Source organism: Lactuca virosa, chromosome 3 (assembly GCF_052849685.1).
Source record: "Lactuca virosa cultivar CGN04683 chromosome 3, Lactuca_virosa_CGN04683_v6, whole genome shotgun sequence".
In the NCBI taxonomy this organism is placed as follows: domain Eukaryota; kingdom Viridiplantae; phylum Streptophyta; class Magnoliopsida; order Asterales; family Asteraceae; genus Lactuca; species Lactuca virosa.
Genome location: NC_136428.1, coordinates 270,902,003 through 270,917,545, shown reverse-complemented (window position 1 = coordinate 270,917,545; position 15,543 = coordinate 270,902,003). Strand labels below are relative to the sequence as shown.

Genomic DNA, 15,543 nt, shown 5'->3' with positions numbered 1-15,543 from the left:
TCATTACAACCCCCGTCTTAACTCGTCGAGTCTAGCAAGAACCCGACGGGTTCTCCTTCAACCATACAATTCGGGACCATCCTCAACCGACTCGCCGAGTTGTATGAACAACTCGTCGAGTCCACCTTCATAACTAAGGAGATTGCCTTGGACTCGCCGAGTTCCTCCTCGAACTCGTCGAGTATTATGATCTTCATGCCCAATATGGACCCGGACTGGTCGAGTCCTTCACCAACTCAACTCACTGATCTAACTCATAACCAGAGGGGATTTGGGTTTGCGACCCGACTCGCCGAGTCCATGAACCGACTCGCCGAGTCCATGAACCGACTCGTCGAGTCCGCTTTGTGACATCTCAATTCTATCGATTACAGTCCATTTTATTGCTTCCAACTCATAGATCTGGACTCTTAAGGCTAGCATTACACGTAAAGTTGCTAACTTTACGTGCATGCAAGGTGCTATGAAGCCATAGCTGGATAAAGCTAGCAACTCTGAGCTTCTAAAGCTCAAGAGTGCCTAGATCTGAAGCCCAATACTCGGATTAACCTTGGTAATGGCCCAAATATGGGAAAAATACAAGCTAGAAAGGGAATCTAGATGATTAACAGTCAAGGTATAAGCTTTATACCTTCAAATGATCTGAAATGCCACACCAACTCTGGATCTATAGCTCCTTCTTGCACCACTAAGAGTCTCCTTCCTTCTCCAAGCTTCAAATCACTCACAAAGGCAAGAAACTAGCTCAATAATCCACAAGGTTGAGTAGGCTTTCGAGAGTAGGTGAGGGGAGTGATGGAGGCTGGGGTGGAGGCCTGAAATGTTGCTTAAATAGGGCACCAAGTCCCGAAATTAGGGTTTCCAAACCCAGACCAGACTCGCCGAGTCAGTCTCCCCGACTCGTCGAGTCGGTCACTTAATCCGCGACACGGGACACGCTCTGACTCGTCGAGTTCTTCCTTAGACTCGACGAGTTGACCCCTTTGACTTAGGGTTTTTTCTTTCCTTTCTGGGTCTTCTGGATTTCGGGTGTTACAACTCTCCCCCACTTAAACTAGACTTCGTCCTCGAAGTCCGTCACAGCCAACAATCTTGCAATCTACTCACAACATTTCTGCTCGGTGAATACTTCTTCTACTGAACCCGATCCTCGAGGGATCACTTTTCCTTGAGCTTCCGCCCGGTCATTCCGCCCAAACTAATCCTTGAGGGTAAGAACCACGAGAGCACTCTGCTCACCAACAATCCTAAGAACACGACTCTTTCCCAACTGATAATCCTTTCAGTACTCCTCGAGTACTTATGTTGGGCATCCTAGGGGTTCACCCTTTTCCCTTGCGCGTTCACTGGCCTTCCCAATGCAAACTTCGCAAAAACAATGACCTTTACTTCCTCTGTGAAGGACATACCCTTCGTTGAACCTACCTTTCCAGCCACTCCCAGTGTTGGTCACTTCGCTGATACATACTAAGTGCTTCCTCTTTCTATATACTGATGTTGGAAAGCCCTCCCAACGGATGGATCAGATAATCCTTCGAGTAATAGATTCATCCCTGCAACGGTTAGACTCATACGAGAGCTGCGCAATAGAGTCAAATCACTCACTCTGAGATTATTTAATGCCGCTACTAGTAGCCTAGCACCTCTCAGTCAACCAACTACTTCCACTCACGGATCCTCTTATTGATGTCCCTGTCCGAAGATTCTGTTGTATCTGTCCGAAGATTCTGCTGTCTCTGATCTGCTCTCCGGACGAACCGAGACCACCCCAGTCCCAACTAATCTGCCCTGATCTTGACCACCGGACTCCTACCGGTTACTGAACTCAAACTCCATCTCTCTAGCGACTTCCGAAGAAAACTTCGGCTAACTAAAACTGCACTGTCTACCTTGCCACTCTGGCTCTCTAATTCCTGGGATTCTCGATTCCCTATCTTGACTCTAAAGTCTCTACCAGGTTCCACTTGTGCTGCTAAAATCTCACGGGCCTCGCCCACGGGTCTCACCCAAACTAGATCTAGAGCGGTCTCTCCCTCTAGTTTCACCTGTACTACTACTAATATACGGGCCTCACCCACAGGTCTCACCTAACTGTATCTTGGAGTGGCCCCTCCCTCAGGTCTCACCTATCTAGGGCTATGCACGCCTGCCTCCACACTAAATCTCAACGAACTATGTTTACCTGATCTTGACCACACTAACTAGGAGATATGGGCCTCGCCCACACTCCGCTAACTAGGAGATATGGGCCCTCGCCCACACTCCTCTAACTGGCTACTAACAAATGTTGCGGCTATCCCGCAGTCTTACCACACTCCCCATGCTGTCTCTATACCGACTACTAATCCGAAAGCATCCCATGCCGGACATTCACTCAATCCGCATCTTGACTCACTCGAGTCCTGCCGGCGATCCTCCAACCTGGTTTTCCGAACCAGCTATCGCCCATCGTGATTACTATGGTCATCCCGTAGCCCCACTACACTTCCCGTACTGTCTACCTGCTGGTGAATGCTACCGCTGTCCCGTAGTCTTACACCCTGGCTAAAATCACGTCCTGCCGAGAAAATCTTCAACCTGGTTTCCCTAAACCAATCATCTACTGATCGCTATTACACGCGCTCAACACTGGGAAGTTTCCCAAACTCCCAACTCACGCGTTTCTCATCCGAATAGCCACTCAGACTATTACCCTGCTCAATAGAGTTGCGAACTCATTCCAACACCTTACTTACTTCTGATCCTGAATACTTGGAGGGCTCTCCCCCACTTTGACTCAACTAGCTCCTTGCAGTTTTCTGTCTGGGAAGGATTCCTAATCCTTCTTACCATTCCATAATCGTTCTGCTAAAAACTGAGGTTTACCGCTGCCAGTGCTCCAAAGCTAACCGATACCATGACGCCACTATCCTTGAAAGCTGGCGAAATACTTCTAGAGTCCGAATTTCACGCTTGCTACAACGACCACATCCTGAGTGACCTGCTCTAAAAGGGGTACAACTACAGACTACTACTCTAAACCCATGGTATGCACATGGCATATAACTCAATCATAAGCAAGAAACAGAATCCAAAGTACAATCACTAATACGGATGCAGTACCATAGCAATTAAATCATAAATAAAACTGTCAAGCAGCTAAACGATATGCACCTGCCACATCTGGGGCTGCTCGCATGTCATCTAAAACCAACTGGTACGCCCTGCTTCGTGCCGTAGGCGCCTCTGCTCGGCCCTACCGACCGTCGGTGATCCTCAAAGTCGCAGGGGCAGGTGCTATCACCTGTCCTGCTGAAAGTAAACTCGGACACTGGGCCTTCTTGTGACCCCTCTGACTACAATGAAAACATATCAGATTTGATCCCTGAGTGGTGGTGGCTGTACAATCTCTACTAAAATGACCAGTCCGTCTGCACTTGAAGCAGCCAGAATCACCACCACTACCGCTCATGCACGCACCCTCATGCATCCTGCCACACTTGCCACAGCGGCTGCGACTCTGGAAATCCCTCGATCTCGAATCTGACCCCTTGGGTCTCTTGCCTGAACTTGTGGCTACCTGAATCTCATCTGGTTTCCTCTTCCTCTCTAACTCCAAATCAATCTCTCTCTCCCTGGCACAAGCAATCATATCCTCCAGTGTCTTGCAGCTGGACCTACTCACAAACTGCCTGATGTCACATCTCAGCATCTCGTGATACCGAGCCTTCTTCATCTCCTCGTCCGCCACATACTGCGGCACGAGAAGGGCTCTCTCTCTGAACTTCGCGGTGATCTCCGCCACAGTCTCAGTCGTCTGCTTCAAATCCTGAAACTCTCGTGCTGGCTGCTGCACCTCGATCACTGGTGCAAACTCGGCCCTGAACCTAGCCGAGAAATCAGTCCATGTCATCGCGTCCAACGCGACATCATCTCCAATGGCGTGTCCAACCTCCTCCCACTAATCCCGTGCTCTGTCCTTCAGAAGACAGGAGGCAAGTCGGACCCTGTCCCCCTCGGGACATTGGCTCGTACGAAAGGCGTTGGCAACATCGGCCAACCACCTGCTGCTAGCGATGGGGTCCCTAGCCCCATGGTAATCTGGTGCGCCACAAGCTCTAAACTCTCGGAATGTCAAAGTACGCGCTCCCATCATGGCCACCATCTCTGCGCGGAAGGCTCCCAGCCTCTCATCCAATATCTCCAGTATGCCCTCCTTGACCGTGCCAAAGATGACAGGAGTCTGATCTAGAATGCTGCGCGTAACCTCGGCTGATACAAACTCCCTCATCCACTCCTTGAGCTGCTCGGTCCCTGAACCCGAGCCTGATCCCTCTCCGGCGCCTGATCCGCCAACTGGTCTACCCCGAAGTGTCACCATTCTGCAACATATCATAACTATCATTAACATACACATATTTACCGAGCGATCACACTCACACTACAAGTTCCCCGGTTTCATCTCAGCCCTTCTTGAATCGAGTACAGATCCTCTGCTTTCAGTAGTATGGGCCCCTACTACCTTCCACATCTATCCGTACTTTCCTCAAGAATTGCCTCGACTACACCAAGTCCCTTTCACTGCTACTAACACTGCTCCCAGCACTACTCTCATCCTAGGTTTGCCCTAGGGTAACCTCCAACTCACTATCTGCCATCAGCTGCATAGGAGGAGGGTAGCGACAGCAGAAAGAAGAAGGAAGGTGAAGAATGGTAGTAATAGGGGTAAAAGGTGTGGATAGAGAGAGAGAGAGGGGGTCATCTCTTTTTTTTAATGAATAAAATATAAAATTAAGTATTAAAAATATAAAAATAAAAATAAAAGGGTATTTTAAACTTTTTAATTTTCTAAGGGAACTTTACAAACAAACTAGGACCATACAACCAAAAAATTGAGATTTAGACTATACTTCAGAAAAAAAAAAAAAATCTATATATACCATAGGACTTAATTTACAATCTTGTCAATTATTTTTGATAACTTAGATAGCTTCCTTATTAAAAACTCCTCAAATTGACGAATTGACCAATATACCCCAATCTAATAACCTTATACATCGACATAAATCATAAAAAAAAAAGCCTCCATCGCTGCTTCTGTTGTCGCTCGTTGCCTCGCAACTGCGCCCTCCCCTGCTCACCGTCGTTACCATCTCCTCCCCTGTGAAGCCACCGGCCGGAGACAAGGCGCACCCGACAGCAACACCGGAGACCTTCGACCCAGGTTCGTTTTTTGTTCACAACAAGTTTCGTTGTTTGTTTAATTTTTCCTGCTGTCGATTTTTTTCCCAGCTTTCATTCTTCCTTCTTTTCTGTTAGTTTATTTTGTTGGTTGTATCAATTGATGCATAACAATCTCATAAAAGAGCTGTAAAATAGAAACATTTGTAATGAAAATAGTTTACCTTTGAATGTGAAATGAGAATTTATTTTGAATGAAATACCGAGGAGTTTGAAGGATTACAAAGTCCAATTGCTCTCTTCTTCTTCTTCAAGAGCTTTCTCTTTCTGTTCCAACAGTTTCTCTGGGACACTCGACACGACCCGATTTTGAAATTCTCCACCAGCTACGCAATTCCCTTCAGACTTGTGGGTTGTAAATTTGCAACTTGATTTTTTTCTGGATAAAAAAAACGATAGCAAGGTTTGAATTCGAAAATACAAATACATTTGTTTATTTAATGTTGGTTCTGTTTGATAAAAGAAACTAGACAGAATGTATAATAAGTAAGACTAACTCAAAAATTGGAGTAGTAGCTACAAACTAGGAACAACTTATTCACTGGAATGTTTCCTTATTCTATTTTAGATTCATATTCAATAGATTAGTTCTGATAAATTTGAGGGAGTAAAAGTAAAACGTTGCTGTGCTTTTGGATCCTAAAATTTTGAGTTTTGGGTACAAGTTTATTATTGCAAATTTTACATTTGAGGTTATTTATCAAATTAATTTTAGATCATACGTTGTACATTGGGAGCTGGGATTTCTACAAAGAGGGAATTCTAATCAATAATGGTGTTTTATTCATGTTATTATGGATATAAATATTTTAAGAAATCCTTTTGTGTTATCTTGCAGAAAGTACACAATGGATCAAAACTCGTTTACTTGGACAATGCTGCCACCTCACAGAAGCCTTCTGCTGTAATAGATGCTGTAAACAACTATTATAGATCATACAACTCTAATCATTTTGACACCCTATAGACATCTTTATCAAAAGTTTTAATCATATTTTTCAAAAAAAAAAATGTAATTTTAACCAATAAAAATACCTTAAAAGTTATATAGTGTGTCTAAATGGTAAAATGGGGTGTCCATTTAGTCAACCCCTTTAACCTTACTTACGCTATACATTGCTTATAATTATATAAGATGTTGATCACTTTGTTTGGGCACTTGTTGACACAATCGCTTTCTTCACCTCCTTTAACTAGATCTTTACATACGCTTTTATCCTTATTTTATTTTATAAATATTCAAATCTGTAAATTTATAGTTATGCTTTGGTAATCTATCCAACTATATCATATACCTAATATTCAATATATAGGGCTCATTTGAAAACGCATATAGAATTCGATACATCATTTATATAATTCATTGAACCAACTTCATTGTAAGTTCCACAAACCAATAATAAATTCGGTTTAAAGAACAATAATCTATCCGTCACATAGAATACCAACTCTATCATATCCTAAACTGTAATCTATTGCATTAGATTCAAAGTAAACGATATTATTTTATTTATATAATTTTAATAAAAAAATACATGTTTTACAATGAAATGTCATTATTAAATAACACGTTTTATAGTAAACAAACCAGCCAAAGTATATTATTTTAATTTATTCAAATTACATTCATCTTTGACTTCCTTTTCGGTTCATTGAACTGCTTCCACGAGGCAGCACTTGAGTTTATCAATGTGAGATATGAAATTTGTTGGGAATATACAAAACAAGTTAAGCACTTCGAACAAAACGATTAACGATTTCGGTAACACTCGCGGAATAAAAACTACTGAAAAATTGCAAACTAAATTGAACATGATATTTAACGTGGTTCTGTCTACTCTGACCTACATCCACGGGCGGACGAGAGAGATGAGATTTTATTAACACCAAAGAAATTACAATCATATAAGGCTAAAAACTGCACTTGTAATCTGATCGCTCAGTGTAAGGTATCACTCGTATTTTAACTGCCGAAAATAAAATACAACCTCACTATTTCTTTTATGTGTATATATGATCGTTGTGTTGTGCTCTCTACTATTTCTACTTACAACACACATATATTTATATATATATATGTTGTGAGCCGTAACAATAATTCACTATAATGTGAAAGTGAATACCCACCATTTGACATTTGTAAATTGTCTGCCAAAGGAAGAAAATAGCCTCCTCGAAAATATGCATAGCTTGAAATAATTCCTATGCATTTAATGTTGTTTTTCTACAGCCGAAACAAATTTCATTTTTCTCGTGAGTGACGTTTACCCAACATTTCAATTCAATTGTTAATTGCCAAGTTACATTTATGGCCCTTTAGCTCTTAGGAACTTGTCAATATGTTCATGACTCCATAAATCTTAACAATCTCCCACTTGGAGGCTTGAACAACTTAGTCTTTCTCTGCCATCCAAAACTTTGCAACGTTCCTTAATCACTCTCTCTCTCTCTCTCTCTCTCTCTCGTTCTCTACCATGCCTTTTTCTCAAACTTCTGAAAGGCCAGTTGAAGCCATACAAAGCTGCAGCATTTCAGTGGTAACCACCTTGGTGAACATATCTGCTGGATTCTTCGTTTCAAGGATTTTCTTCAGATTTAGAGTTCCATCATTAGTTAATTCTCTAAAATGGTACCTCATCTGAATGTGTTTCGTTCTACTATGAAACACTGGATTCTTTGCCAAGTAAACTGCACTCTGGTTGTCACAATGCAGTACACAATCCTCCTGTTGCATGCCAAGTTCTGATAGAAAGTTCTTTAACCATATAAGCTCTTTGGATGCTTCTGCAATAGCCATATACTCTGCTTCTGTGGTTGAGAGAGCAACACTCTTTTGTAATTTGGACATCCAACTGATTGATATACCTCCAATCGTGAACACATAACCTGTTGTGCTCTTTCCTGAATCCACACATCCACCCAAATCAGCATCGGCGAACCCTTCTAAGATCACACCCTTTCTTCTGAAACATAGGGTAACCTCAGATGTTCCTTTCAAGTAGCGTAGCAACCACTTTACTCCCTCCTAATGCTCTTTTCCTGGATTTGACATGAACCTGCTCACAACTCCCACTGCATGAGCAATGTCTGGTCTGGTGCATACCATAGCATACATCAAGCTACCAACTGCAGATGCGTAGGGAGCTTTAGTCATTTGTTCCTTGTCTTCTTCCGTCTTTGGGGATTGCTTCTTTGAGAGTCTCAACTGACTCCCAAAGGTGTACTTCTGTCTTTAGCATCTGCCATGCTGAACTTTTCTAAAACTTTCTTGATGTACTTAGCTTGTGAAAGTTTTAGTGTACCAATACCTCTGTTCCTGGCTATGCTCATGCCCAATATCTGCTTAGCAGCCCCTAGGTCCTTCATCTCGAACTCTTTGGACAACTGCTTCTTAAGCTTGTTGATCTCCTGCATGTCGGACCCAGCGATCAACATGTCATCAACATACAATAAAAGGATGATGTATGAGGAGTTGAATTTCTTCAAGTAACAACATTGATCCATTTCACATCTATTGTACCCACTCCTTTGCATGAAGCTATCAAACTTCAAGTACCACTGTCTTGGAGCTTGCTTCAATCCATACAGACTTTTCTTCAGTTTGCACACCAGATTTTCCTTACCAACTGTAGGAAAACTCTCTGTTTGGGATCTTCTTTCAGGTCACCATGGAGAAACGTTGTCTTCACATCTAGCTGCTCTAGATAGAGATCTTCAGAGGCAACAATACCCAAGACCATTCTGATTGTAGTCATCTTTACAACTGGATAAAATATCTCATTGTAATCAACTCCTCTCTTTTGTTGAAACCCTTTGACTACCAGCCTTGCCTTGTATCGTTTGGTGCCATCAATCTCATATTTGACCCGAAACACCCATTTGTTCTGCAGTGCTTTCTTCCCTGCCGGGAGCTTGACCAAGGACCAAGTATGGTTCTTATCAAGTGAGCTCAACTCATCTTCCATAGCATTCTTCCAATGTATGGAATCTTTCATCCTTAAGGCCTCTAGATAAGACTTAGGTTCACCATTCTCAGTCAACAGCAAGTAATTAGCTGAAGGAGAATAGCTGACTGGAGGTCTTCGTACTCTAGTGGATCTACGGATAATAGGAGTTTCGGTTTATGCATCATCTGCAACCTCATCCTCTGAACTACTATCCACTGTGCTCCCACTATCTTCAGATACATCGGAGCTACCACTGCTTCCTGAACTTTCACCTATCTTTGGAGTACTAATAGGTTTTACAACGTCATCATCTGAGATTTCTTCTAACTCAACTTGATCCTTCTTTTCTGGTTGCTTGTCACCATTGGAGCTCTTTGCAAGTTCATCCTTGAACACCACATCCCGACTTCTGATAACCTTCTTATTCTCATTATCCCAGAAGCGGTACCCCATGTCATCCAACCCGTAACCTATAAAGGTGTACTTCCTTGCCTTTGCCTCTAGCTTGTCTCTCTCCGAGCTTTAACTTTGACATACGAGACACAACCAAATACCTTCAAGTGTTTGAGCTAAATCTCTCGACCTTTCCATTCTTCTTCTGGAATCTTGAACCCTATGGGGACTGAGGGTCCTCTGTTGATTAAATATGCAACTGTGTTGACCGAATCTGCCCAGAACATCTTGGGTAAACCTGCATGTAGTCTCATGCTTTTAGCCCTCTCGTTCAATGTTCGGTTCATCCTTTCTGCTACTCCATTTTGCTGAGGTGTCTTCGGAACCGTCTTCTGCATTCTGATTCCTTGGTCAGCACAATAATCAACAAATTCTTTGCTACTATATTTGCCCCCATTGTCTGATCTGAAACACTTGATTTTCAAGTTTGTTTCATTCTCTACAATAGCTTTCCATTTCTTGAATGTGCTGAAAACTTCAGACTTATGCTTCAAGAAATAAACCCAAACTTTCCTTGTGCAGTCGTCAATGAAAGTAACGTAATATCGAGACCCTCCCACTGAAGATACTGAAGTGGACCATAAACATCTGAATGAACTAACTCCAACTTTCTGGACTTGGGCGGATGATCTATCTTTGTGAAAGTAACTTTCTTCTGTTTACCCAGAATACACGACTCACAGAAGTCAACTGTCACAGTCTTCAGATCTGGTATTCTTCCTTTGGAGGCTAGCATCTTCATTCCTTTCTCACTCATATGGCCAAGTCTTTAGTGTCATAGAGTGGATTCCCCAACTTCTTCAATAGCATGTGCTTCAGCATCAGAAACTTCCACCATATAAAGTGTACCCCGCTTCTGACGTCTAGCAACAACTAAGTTTCCTTTTGTCACTTTCCACTGATGATCACCAAATGTAACATGGTGACCTTCATCATCAAGCTGCCCCACAGGTATTAACATCCTCTTCAAGTCTGGAATGAACCTGACATTCTTCAAAGTCCACTTCGTACCCAAAGTTGTCTTGAGGACCACATCCCCAACTCCAGTAATATCCAGGCTCTTGTTATCTGCTAATCTAACTTTCCCTTTATACTGCTTGAAATTATGCATTACTTCTTTGGAATGACTAGCATGAAACGACACACCAGAATCCATGATCCAAGATTCAATTGAGTTTTCGACACAACAAGTGACCGCATCATCCTCAGAATCTGTTGCCATATTTACTTGCTTCCTGCCTTTGTCTGCCGAAGGCTTTAGGCATTGATTTCTGAAATGACCTTTCTCATTACAGTTCCAACAGGTAATATTTTTCCTGTTCTTCGACCGACCTCTCTTTCTTGACTTCGATCTTCCTCTACCACCACCTCCTCTGTTGGTCTTTCTTCCTCTATCTTTAGTACTTAGAAGACTACTGGAAGCTTCTCCGACACTCCTTCTGCACACATCCTCACCAAGGATTAAATCGCGAATACCTTCGAATGATAGTTTGGCACCTCCGGCTGAACTGCTAACAGCCGTCACTGTGTCGGACCAACTATCGGGTAACGATGATAATAGTAGCAACGCCATGACTTCATCTTCAAATCCAATATCAACATATATCAATCTTGATATGATTGAGTTGAATTCGTTAACGTGGTCTGTCACTGAGCTATCCTCCTTCATCTTCAAATTTACAAGTTGCCGGATCAAGAAAACCTTATTTGCCGCTGAAGGTTTTTCGTACATATTAGACAACGCATTTATCAGATTGTAGGTTGTCTTCACATTGACAATATTGTAAGCTACATTCTTTGCCAATGACAACCTTATCACACCGAGTGCCTGTCGATCTAATAAATCCCACTCCTCCTGCGTCATTGCTTCTGGTTTGTCTTTGGACAAAGGTTGGTGTAACTTCTTCTGGTAGAGATAATCTTCGATTTGCATTTTCTAGAAACCAAAATCTTGACCATCAAATTTTTCGATCTTAACTTTCCCATTTTCAGTCATAGCTCTGATACCAGTTTGTTGGGAATATACCAAACAAGTTAAGCACTTCGAACAAAACGATTAACGATTTCGGTAACACTCGCGGAATAAAAACTACTGAAAATTTGCAAACGAAATTGAACACGATATTTAACGTGGTTCGGTCTAATCTGACCTACATCCACGGGCGAACGAGAGAGATGGGATTTTATTAATACCAAAGAAAATTACAATCATACAAGGCTAAAAACTGCACTTGTAATCTGATCGCTCAGTGTAAGGTATCACTCGTATTTTAACTGCAAAAAATAAAATACAACCTCACTATTTCTTTTATGTGTATATATGATCGTTGTGTTGTGCTCTCTACTATTTCTACTTACAACACACATATATTTATATATATGTTGTGAGCCGTAACAATAATTCACTCTAATGTGAAAGTGAATACCCACCATTTGACATTTGTAAATTGTCTGCCAAAGGAAGAAAATAGCCTCCTCGAAAATTGCATAGCTTGAAATAATTCCTATGCATTTAATGTTGTTTTTCTGCAACCGAAACAAATTTCCTTTTTCTCATGAGTGACGTTTTATCTAACAATTCAATTCAATTGTTAATTGCCAAGTTACATTTATGGCCCTTTAGCTCTTAGGAACTTGTCAATATGTTCATGACTCCATAAATCTTAACAAAATTGGCACCAACGAACCTATAAATGATACAATATCAAGAAAATTAATATTGATAGAGAAATAAACCGGTAACAATGGTTGGATTTAAGCGCAAACATTTGCTATTCTACATTCTTACAACCTTAGTTGGCTCATCTTTACACATCCTCAAAAAAAAAATACATAACAAAATTTTAATACCAACTAATGTCACAAAATTTGTCAATTATTTGAAGGGGGACATAATAAATTAATAAACCAATGTTGAAAGAAGGGTACAATTTATCAAAACATATGAGAAAAATAATCGATTTTATGCTTTAAAATTTACCAAAATGGGCTCCATCTGTCCACCTTGTCCTTCCATTTATAACAAATGTATGGTCTTTTACCTTTATGATAACACTGTTAGTGATTTCAAAATAGTTTCCCAAGGAAATAAATTGCAAATAAAAACATAAAATAATTACACATACTACAAAGAAAAGTGGACTAATGCACCAAAAAATTAGCTCTAAATAATACAGCACCAATAGACTTCAATTAAACTATGCAAGTTTGACCATAATATGAATTTTACAAATCTGATAGACTTAGAATGAAATTATGAAAGTTTAACCATACTGTGAATTGTATATAGAAAATACATGATTTAGAGTTGGCACAAATAAGGTTTTTCATTAATTTTATTAAAACAGAATCATCAACATCATTTTCAGCAAATGTAGATACGTTCTTAGTTAAAACCTCTTATCGTTTGTTGATTGAAACTGTTAGAACAATTCACAATAGCCTTTAACAAACACTTGTTCATCAAACTCCAACAATCAATTAATCTGAAAGTATAAGATGGGTATATTAGATTATAAATATTAATGCTAACAATTTTACCAAAAACAAATACTTGTGAGTTGTGAAAAATAAGAAACATATATACTACAGGTAAATTAGTAAATCAAATAGTTATGACTGTTAAAACACATTTTATTGCTAAAAATTATATCAAAAACAGATTAAAACCTACAATTAAAACATATTGTAGGGACAGAAACTGTAATTTACCCTGCTACATTTGATAAATGTTAGACAGGATAATATGAGAACAAAAAGTTGAACATGCTCAAACGGAACAATCATTATCAATTTATCATCTTTCTCCCATCGTTGCTAAAACCCACTAAGACTTGAGGGAGTGGGCGCAGTTTGGAACCGCAATTTTGCCACCTGGACGACGAACACCGCCCCCTGGGTGCGGTCAAGCACGGTTTAGGCCGCACAGTGGCGAGAAACTGTCACACCCCCGAACCTGGACGGCGGAAACGTCCGGGGGCGGATGACTTCGTGTACAGTATCATAACAATTGAATATGACTGAAACATAGCAACCAAACATCATACATTGGAAATACACACTTACATAGTTTACATATTGAATCTTGTTCATCAGTTACACAAAAGTAAGAAAGTAAAATTTCTTGAAGTCGCACCACTTGATCTTATAGTCGAACTTATTACCTACTACTGGAATTCCTGAGAATACAAGTCGTTTTGAAAAGCGTCAACTAACAAGTTGGTGAGTTCATAAGCAGTTTTGAATAAAAATGGTTTTTTGTACTTGTTTAGAATCGTTTTCATAGAGCTTTCAAAAAATCCAATATTTTCTAAAAATAAATGGTTTGAAATATTTGTGTCCGATCTTATATTAATGCATGTGTGTTAATGTTTACGAAAATAGAAAGAGAATGATTTCCAGACAACCCGATGTTGTCTGCAATAGATAATGCTGAAATCTCAACCCCGGTGGTTGAGTACCGATGCTTATAGATTGTCGTTTTATCAAAAAGGAGGTTTCCCGTTTTATCCCAAAAAGAAAATAAAATGGTTTCCTGTTTTATCCCAAAAAGAAAATAGAATGGTTTCCCGTAAATCTTATAACGTTAATTCCTCTAAGTGAGTCGTTATAACCATACTATATAATGACAATTTCGCCTGTCTTTGCGTCTTTGGGACGCCGACGGAATAGAATAAGGTTTTTGTCACCCTAGACTGGCCTAGTCTAACTGTAGCGAACAACTCAGGTGTGGGGTGTCACCCCCGTATAGATCTATACACAAACTCCCGCTTTCCCTCCAGGAAACTCTGGTTATAACTACAGGCTACGATTGTACACTCAAAAGTGCCAACCGACAGGTCTCACTAGATCCTTAATCGAAAATTTACACGGAAAAGAAAGAAGAACACATATAAAACTCATTCCCAGGCCCAATAAACATGTAAGTGGACCACTAAGGCTCACTATACGTATCTATTATTTGCAGGCACAAAAGGAATGTGAATGTCTACCCGGAGCCAAATATACATGTAAAAGGACACTAAGGCCCACTAAACATGTATATTATTTCCAGGCCCAAATAAGGATAAGAATATCGTTTTTAACCCATTTGTTATTGTTTTGTTTATTTTAGCTCGATTATTTACAAAATTGATATAAAAAGCCCGCTTTTTGTAAAAAATGACGTTCTTGGCCCAATAAGCCACAAAGTTTTCAATTAAGGCCCAGTTATAGTAAAAATAACACTTTAGCCGTTCAAAACTTGTGTTTTTGACTAGTTTGTGGTAAAAATAACATTTTTAAACTCTTTTTTGTCGAAAATATCATTTTTGGCTTGATTTTTGTGAAATACATATTTTTCTGGTTTTTGGCTTTTCTGACCTAGTTGTTGGAAAATTTGTAGAAAAATCATCGTAAGTCGAAATTTCGATCCGTAAATTCTGGAAGTTTGGAAATTTTGTCTACTTTGTTCACAATGTTTCTCATAATTTTTATTGGCCTCTAACAAGTATGAAATTGCTCACCTTCACAGGTTGGTCCGAAATTATTTCAAATCTGATAGGCAGTTTTGTAAAATTCGCCAAAAATAGTAGAAACATTGCATGAAAACGTGAGAGTAGTCATTTTAAAGGTAATAACCTGAACTTTTTTGCATGTAAAACAGTTTTGAAAAATATTACCATTAAGGAGGTAAAAACAGTTCCATATTGGACTAAAAATTTTCTGTCAAGGGCTGATTTTTGAGTTTAAGTTATCTAAGTTTGTTCACAACACTTGTTTTTGCTATTTTAAGTGGATAAATCCCAGATCTACAAGTTACAAGTATTATATGTGAGGACACATACTTTTCTCAAGGTTTATATGAAGATCCAAGTGATAAACTTCATTTTCAAGTAAAGATCTAAAAGTTAAACACATAAACATGCATATATACATAGATCTA

The 15,543-nt window shown here is 40.0% G+C and overlaps 1 long non-coding RNA gene across 1 annotated transcript; it reads left to right on the top strand.

Moving 5' to 3' along the window:
• The first annotated feature begins 4,993 nt into the window (after positions 1-4,993).
• Positions 4,994-6,212, top strand: LOC145162947 (uncharacterized). Its single transcript, XR_013739452.1, has 2 exons — positions 4,994-5,203; positions 6,059-6,212. It is a non-coding gene; the product is annotated as an uncharacterized LOC145162947 (long non-coding RNA).
• The last annotated feature ends 9,331 nt before the right edge of the window (positions 6,213-15,543 follow it).